This window comes from Pleurodeles waltl, chromosome 7, assembly GCF_031143425.1.
Source record: "Pleurodeles waltl isolate 20211129_DDA chromosome 7, aPleWal1.hap1.20221129, whole genome shotgun sequence".
Taxonomy (NCBI): Eukaryota; Metazoa; Chordata; class Amphibia; order Caudata; family Salamandridae; genus Pleurodeles; species Pleurodeles waltl.
The window spans coordinates 1,542,268,516-1,542,277,222 of NC_090446.1; the positions used below are offsets into that span (position 1 = coordinate 1,542,268,516).

The window sequence follows — 8,707 nt, forward strand, 5'->3', positions numbered from 1 at the left end:
CCTTATTTATGTACTGAGTGAGGATCTGCGGGGCTACAATAACCTGCTTTTCGCATTCAGTGCTGGTGCATTGAACTAAGTTCACTCGTGTCACCCGTGGGTGTGGAAACAAACCTTGTACTACTGAGTCAGAGTCTCAGTTTATGCAACACAGAAGCCTGGCAACCACAGATGGATGAGCAAAGTGTGACTCTCCACCAGGTTTCAATCTGGGAGTAAATGCCAAAAGTGCACAAAAAAACAAAAAAGTAGTAGAACTCGAAGTAATAATTTGTGTAGAGCTAAGAGTACAGAGGGGTCCTGGATCCTTTCATGATGCATAGCTTCTGCTGCATGAGTGAGGTGTTTAAAGGGGTTTCTTTGGCAAGTTCTAGAATGAGCAGAAGGAAATCTGACAGGTTTAACACTCTTTTCTTTGTTTTTATTTTTGTTTACACTCTTTGCACCATGCCCTGGTTTCAGGCCACATTTTCAGGGCATTTAGTACAACAGCACATCTTGGATCCAACAATACAACAGGGTCTGGATTCACCAGTTAAACAGGTATAGTGTCAATAAAACCACTGGATTGCTACAGGGGTCCAAACATCCTTCAGTGTTTTGGATCGTCAGATTGAGATTGAGAGATCCCCGAGCAACAGTTTTCTATGTGATTTTTTTTCCCCAGTGTGACTATCATCTGTGACCTCCAGGATCCACAGAAAGAAATGTCCTTTTTCAAAGAGATTTACATCAACTACAGGCTGCATCCTAAACCTCGGTGGAGACTTTTTGATTGGTCAGGAGCACATGACATCAGGAGACAATGAGAGATGACAGTCCTGGTTTACATTTACTCTCCATGAGTCATCTCGGTGAGACTTGCAATCGATCTTGAACTATATCAGACCAGAGTGTGACTTATTTCAACAACCAGCAAAGGAGGCCACCCTCATTGGCTTTGGGGTCCCTTTCTCCATGGAAGGCATCAAGCGCTGCGTTGGAGCAGGGGCTAGCCCATCCTGTTTAAGGGCCCGATTTAGATCTTGGTGGATGGGGTTACTCAAATGTGACGAATATCCCGTCCACCGTATTACAAGTCCATTATCTCTTATGGACATCGTTATACGGCAGACAGGATATCCATCAAATTTGACGGAGTACCCTGTCAGCCAAACTTTAAATTAGACCCTGTATATTAGCGAAAGTATTTCTGTGGAATATTGACTTTCACTAGTCCTCCAGAGTGACATAAAAAGAGTGCAAAGAGACTTCCACTCATGAAGGAAATGAGTGAAACATTGCACCCTCACAGAAATAAAGCATTTTCAGCAAATCCAGGACTACAATCCCCAGCTTGCTCTGGAAATACGTATTCCTGGTGCAGGAAGACAAACCACCCAAGGGTGGACAAAGCCAAAGCGATTGGCTGCAATAGAAGTTGCTCACCCAAATCTGGAAAACTTCTGGCCAGGGTGAAGTTTAAGGGAAATAGGAGCAGGGAGTGCTGACTCAGTGAGCATACACTCTCCAGGTTCCAACTCCCTGTGAGGATCTGGAGACTAGTTGCTGTATTCTCACATGCAGGGGACATTGATGCCCATGGAACAAAAATGAAATGGGGCATGTCAATCTGGCGGGATTTCTTATGAGTGACCATAGTTAAGAAGCTTTGGAAGGAATGCAACACTGAAATACTAACCACAACTTTAACTGTATGGAACATTTTAGGTTTTCATGGGTTTACTTGGATGCCTAGCCATAACCCATCAGCAGCAACTAGAATTCTGCTGGGTGGTTGAGTGATGGGCAAGGAATGGAAATTGCAAAAAGTAAACAGCTCTTAGAAAGCTCTGTTCACTTTTTGTCCAAGGCAATCGATGCACCAGAAAACTCTGGTGACCCATACATGAAATATGTGGTGCCTTACGTGACAATAGACTGTGGCTAATGGACTGTCGTGGTCAGTTAGGTTACTGAGCATAAGTATACATTCTTGTAGCCGGTATTGTAAGTCTGCCGGCTAGACCAGAGTCATGAACTCTGCTCGCATCTGTTGTGTGAAAGGCATGAAAGGCCTACAAGGGGCTGAGAGGAAGATTTACTGGACTGTGGACCTAAACTAGCAAGAGAGAGGGACACCGACAGGCAAGGAGAAAGCTGGAGATATTCAGAGGGCTTTGGAGTGTCTGAGAACATTGGAGGTGACAAAAAACAAATGTAATGTACATTGCCTAGGAAACATGCGACAGGAAGAATGGAGGGTGTAGGCTTAGAAAAGGTCCATGTAGGGAGCGGTCATTGGAGGCAACAAGTGAAATATGATGTAACAGGTGTTTGTGGAGAGTGCACATTGTTTCTAGTTAGTGATGTTGGTCACTATACCAGAAAATTACATCTCAAATGTGGTTGAATGAAAGCTAGCCTATATTTCACCTCTGAGCTCCGTTCAGAGGGTTCAAAAGACCAGATCCTCTGTCAGTACCATTACCAGTTGCTTCACTTGCCCAATACTATGCCAGGTCTGGCAGGCTTGTATGTGGATAGAGATGTATATTCTGGGTGCACTCACATGATCCAACAATAGGAAATGAATGTCTTCCTGTATCTGAATGAAGCACCAGACTGAGGTACATATACTCACAGACTGTTTTCATTCCACAGAGGCTTATCCTACTCCTCCCACTGCTACAACTAGCATGTGCTCCTGCCCCTCCTTCTCCTCCTCCTCCTGGCAGGTGGCCCTGGTTGTGGCCTGCGCAGTTCTCCTCACTGCTGCTGCTGTCCTGATTGCGGGGGTGGTCGTACATTATGAGAGGCGTCTGAACCAGAGTGGGACCCAACAAGGTACCACTGCCGCTTCTCCACCTGGTTTTATGCCAGTGTGGAGGAAGCCAGGATGCCAGACCAACCCTGTGTTTTCTGTTGTTTTGTAGGTGAGGCCTCGTATGTGAACAGCAACATGGTCCAGAGCCCTGAAGTACAGTATGAGAACAGGAGGGAAGGAGATACAGGACATGCTGCAGTGAGTAGCTCACTCTGACTGTCTATTGGGAGAGGTCAGCTTAGCCAGTGCTTCAATCAATCAATCAAACTGGATCTATAGAGCATGGCTAATCACCCCGAAGAACATCCAGGCACTGATAATAATTGTTCTCTATTGGTCTTCTCCTCAAGGGAACAAGGTGCATGGTTGGTGACTTTTAAAGTGCAGTTTCTTATAAGACCTCTATAAGTGCTTTTGGAGTTCAGTGGGAGCCTGCAGCCATTTGTGGGTACTCTGGGTTACTTCTGTAATACAAAAGAAGCTGCAGAACCTCCCTCTGCCAAACTCATTGCTCTGATACACATTTAGCAGCCAAGCTACCCGCAGAAAGTGCTCCCTACATACATGGAACACACACATACAGATATGCACTCAGCTATGCCTACACTGCCTCCACTGAAATGCATTGGTGTCAGCAGTGTTCTTTAACACAAAAAGGAAGTCTGAGATGTTGGGCAGCAGTGAAAGGTTCCATCACACTACCAAACCGATGTGTGTCTCACCTTTCTGTTAGTTACCACCTCTGTAGGGGGCACTTTCATAGTGAATTCATAAACACTTACCACATGTGTGGTACTGATTGAACTGAACACAGTCAATGTTATCTCAACTGCATGTCAATTCCCCTTTGTTGATAGCCAGGCATTGACGTGTGATTTGTCATCAGTGACTAAGGCACAACAGTAGTTAATGAAGTTAGCGTGAATACCTTCTTAGTGGTGCAAAAACTCATCATCAGATTTGTTCCAACCCTACTCCTAACATGTCAAATGTCCTAACTGTTTTACTTCTCTCTCCCACAGACTCAAGCGCCAGTTGCCGACTCTGTATATCTGGTAGGTATCTTCCACAGCACTGCTCCTGAGTCGCTATATCATAAGGCCCTGCCAGGGAGGTGTACAGGCATTTTAATGCTGATTTACACTTCTTTCCAAGAAGGGGCATTCCATATGTGGTATGTGAGCGTTTCCATGCAACTATCCATGGTTTTTTATCACAGCATACGTAAAGTTTAGGAAGAGATTTTCTTTCTTACATCTTTTCCAGCATTGCATGAGTGCAAACGTGCTTGACATCACACACACATTCATATGGTATCGTGCACTATGGTGCAAGTGTGTGCACTGGCACAAGGCAGTAAACAGTTTGTTACTGCAGAGTGAGAGAGAAACTGAGCCTATAACTAGATGTAGCTCTATTGTACTCTCTCCATTTTACACAACTCGGTGCAACACCTTTTCTTGAAGGGCTGCATTGTGTGAACATTTTGTAACTCTGGCCCTTAGCATTGAATACTTCTCATCAGCTGTTTCAGTCACTAACTTCACTTCCTGTTAAGGAAAATATGACAGAAAGACACCTCAACCTCTTATTTTCTATCTTATGTGAAGTTGTTGCTACATATGGATCTATCAAGTGAAAGAAACAGCCCAAACAGTCTTACCAGTCTGCTGTTTAGTGTGGAGTCCCTCTCTGCTCCCTTTGGAATACAATCCACACTCTTGGTTAGTGGCAGGTGCATTACATGCCCAGTGTTGTCTTCTTTAGATGATGTATTTTTAAAATGATGTAATAGAAGCACAAGCCAACATAATCGTGACATAATGGCATGTTAGAGGTGACAGCACGTTTCCATCGGTGTGAACTGGTTCGGCTGAGTCATATTAAGGATGGTGCCATCTTTCTATTGTTATGAGTGGGTTCTGTTGTGTCATGTTAAGGGTGTTGCCATGTTTCCATTATATTGAACTGGTTCTGCTGTGTCAAGTCAAGAATCAAGGCAAAATAGAATAAGATCTGAATGGCATTACTCTGTTGAATAAATAATAGGGTCAAATCCATCATGGCGCCTGGGTGTTTTACTGTGCCTTTGGCTATTGGGGGTAGAACCTAATCCATCCGTTCACCAATCTGCTCCCTGAAGCTCTGTATGAGTGCTGAGGGAGCCCAAGACAATGCCACCACACTGTTTCCACCAGGCTGACCAGCAAAATATTGTAATTGTGTTGTTTCCGCCTGTCAGCCTGGTGGAAACGGCGTAATACAACAAGAGTGAGGTCGCCTAGACCTGATCTTTCCTTTAGCAAATCAGTGAATTCTGGTAGTTGTACTAAAGGATACCTTTGGTTGAACCAAAAGAACCAAGAGCTGTACCTGACACCGCATCCTTGGTGGTCCGACTGCCAGATTATGATGCTGGCAATCGAAGCGCCACAAGTCTGCCACCACCACCACCACCAGGATCTTGGATCCCAACGCTTTGGAGGTGGGGAAAGCAGTGGTCAAGCAGGGCGATGCCAATGTTAGCACCGCTGTGCTGATCACAACTTGCCTTTTAGCCGTCAGAAAGGCTGTGATGGGGCCTCAGTGGGTCCCCTGCACTGCCCATGCCCATACGGCGCACCAGGGCAGTCGCTAGGCCAATAGTGTCATCATTGTTTATGCTATTGTGACGCTTTGCTCCACTAGCAGCAAAAATGTTGACACTAGTGGAGCAAAGTGCAAGGAGACCCATTCATTATAAACGGTGCGTCCTTTTAATGCCTGCTTTAAGCAGGAATTAAAAATGATGCCAAAAACGGCACAATGAAATCTTGTAGATTTTACTGCACCACTTTTGCGAGACTCCTAACCCCGGAACACTCCCTTGCATACATTATGCCTGGCGCAGGCATAATGTGGTGCAAGGGGGGGAGGCAAAGTGGTGCAATGCAAGCATTGTGCCACTTTGTAAATCTGGTGCAGCTAATGCCACACTAGCGTAATAAAAAAAAAGGACTCTAATGTGATGCAGGAAGCTGCTAGGGGCTTGTAAATATGCCCCAAAGACTGTTAACTTTGCATTCACTATTGGAATTCAGAAAATAAAGGGCTTGTGAGAGGACTAAAAGTGACCTGAGTAAAGGTCATTTAAAGGTCAGCTAAAGGTGTGGGTTTATGGAACAGATCTCACCCTTATCAAAAAGACTGGTGACCACTGGTGGGATGAGGTTCCAGGGCACATCCCTGAGCCGCTGTCACCAGACACAGAAGGTTTTCTCCTGAATCTCAAACACTTCACTCATGATTGCTTCATTTGTTTTGAGAAAAATATGTTGCAACTTTGAGCTAATATTGGAATTTTGTATTGACCATGCTTTATTTACCTTTATCAATGCAGACAATAATTTAAGAATTGAACCCATTGTGGTTTCTCCCTTCCCTGGCACTGCCCCCATCACAGATCGATCTGTCTGATGCCTTGTGTGTTCTAATGACTGATTATTGATTATTCCCCAGGATCTGAGCCATCAAGACCAGGCAGCTTACGAGCAGATAAACAGGTATCTTCCATTTGCTCCTCTGTTGCTGTGCTTAATGTTGCCCCCAAGGATGCAGGAGCATCATATATCATACGTCACACATCAGACAGATGAGAGATTAAAAACAAATGAACAGGACATATTTAGATCCCTTTCCCAGGTCTAAAATGGCATTCCTCTTTCCTGCTGACCCTGTGCACTCACACTGTGTGTGACACTTATTAAATGTATTATTGGCAAAGCCATCCACATCCAAGATTGAGATCAGAAAGATCAGTTGTCAGACAACAAAGTCTATATTGCTAAAGAGATGGTCCAATTAAACATTTTGAATGAGATCTAGAGTATGAATTGTGCAAGAGAAAAGGGAATTAATATCAGTGAGTGCACAAGTCATCTGAAACACAGCTATGCAGTGAATAATAGTGGGTTCTATAGAATAAAACACAGTTAGCAATTGTTTATGAAAGTAGTGGAATTCCACCTGATGAGAATTATTCATAATCTGTTGTTTTCTATTCTAGACCTAGTCCTCTGTTTAAAAAAGATCATCAGATATCTGAGTGAAGAGACTGAAGATCTGGGAAGACAGGAATAAGTTACTTCATCACTGAACTATCCCATCAGCTAAAGGTGATTTAACCAATCCTGCCTAATTCCTGGAGTGTCTACCAATCAAAAGACTGAGCCTGCCTAGTACCTGTAGCATCTCATGACTGTAATACTGATTCTGTTAATACCTGCAGTACCTCCTGATTGTAACACTGATCCTAACTAATATTTTTAGAGGCCCTTGATGATAGGACTGACCCTGACTTAGTCCCAGAGTATTTCCTGGTCATAATATTGATCCTACGTAATATCTGAAGTATCTTCTGACGTATCTTCTGATCTTAAGTCTGATTCTGTTCAAGAACTGCAGTATCTCCTTACCAAAAGACTAATCCTGCCACAAACTGGACGATATCACTTCCATGCTCAAAGAACCCACCTTCTTTCTCTTCATTTCCTGCATATGATTTATGTCAAGTTGTATAATACACAAGGTCTTCCACATCAACCAAACAGATTACTTGATGCAGAAACCCTCTTCCTCATTTGTCTCGTTGTTCTATAATGACAAGCTAAAGCTGAAACTGGCATTGCTGTCCTAGTCTGTCAGGAAGGAGCTCAATTCCTTCTGCATGTGCATGCCTTCCACCACTCCCTTTGTTTTCTTCAGTTTCCCATAGGACCTCTAAGACTTCCATGACAATTACACCTCAATATTGGCTAGATAGGCTGCAGTGCCCAAAATTGTAGAAGTGACTGGCATTGAGATTCCCCTGACACCGCTGGTCTACCTCTTGGGAGCGGTGGGGCAGCCCAGGGGACGAATGATGCATCATAAGATGTCCCAGCTGGGTCTGTTGCTGACCCAAAGAAGAGTGGCAATTTGTTGGATGAGTACCCCTAATGTCTTCATGGTGATGGGACCTACTTGAGTTGGGAGTGGCAGGGGAGGTACATATGCATACTGCTCGTAGGGACAGGGGAGCCTTAGATGCGATCAAGTTGTGGTGGTGTGGTGATTTCTCCCAAATAATTTTGAGGCTGAGGATGTAAATGATTGAACAGAATATTCTACTGAGGAGGAGTGATGTGGGACCCTTGATATACCAGTAATGAGATTAGGACAACACACTGTGTAACTTTGTGATAACTGCCATGTAGCTGCCTAGTAAACTTGACCTTGAGATACCCCAGACCACTGGGGGTCATCTTCGGTAGGCACTTGATCTGGTTATATGTACTGCCATTCTTGAGTGTACTGTCATGATTATAGACTTGAACTCTCCCTCCTATTGATATGTCCATATGCACTGATTGATGTTCTTATTGTGCTGTTTTCTCATCAAAAAAACAATTAAAAAAAAAAAGTTTAAAAAAAAATATTGGCTGTTCAAAATTCCTGATGCTCCATTTGATATTATATGTTTGTAGCCCATCTTGTTTGTAGGCATTGGGATAATCTGATTGTGTAATTTGTTAATCTTCAAGTGTTCATCGGTTAATGCTGTAATTCATGTCTTAACACATATATCACATGTTTATGTAAGTCTCTAGCCTGCACTTTAAAAGAGCTACAATATATAATTGCCCCCAATAATAAAACATAATAATGACATATTTAAATATGTAATGAGGATCGTGCTGTCAGACAGACTATTGTCTATCTCCTTGCTCACAAAGTCCTCTACACCTGTACGTCTGGATCCAGCACCCATCTGCTTGATCCTGCCACTCCTGACTTTATTTGAGGCCTGATAGATTGTGGCCCCGGGTTTTACTCTTTCATGCATACTTCTTTTGGCTGATCCCTACAGGTCATCATTCACAC

The 8,707-nt window shown here is 43.6% G+C and overlaps 1 long non-coding RNA gene across 4 annotated transcripts in view; it reads left to right on the top strand.

Annotated features, from left to right (window-relative positions):
* The window catches only part of LOC138246669 (uncharacterized), a 54,352-nt gene extending 46,127 nt beyond the window's left edge, over positions 1–8,225 (top strand). For 2 of the 4 annotated variants that reach the window (XR_011194331.1, XR_011194328.1), the window contains 4 exons: positions 2,916–3,004; positions 3,829–3,861; positions 6,305–6,348; positions 6,852–8,225. This is a non-coding gene — a long non-coding RNA (uncharacterized lncRNA). The remainder of the gene's footprint in view (positions 1–2,915; positions 3,005–3,828; positions 3,862–6,304; positions 6,349–6,851) is intronic. The other 2 variants (XR_011194330.1, XR_011194329.1) reach the window with 1 other exon arrangement.
* The last annotated feature ends 482 nt before the right edge of the window (positions 8,226–8,707 follow it).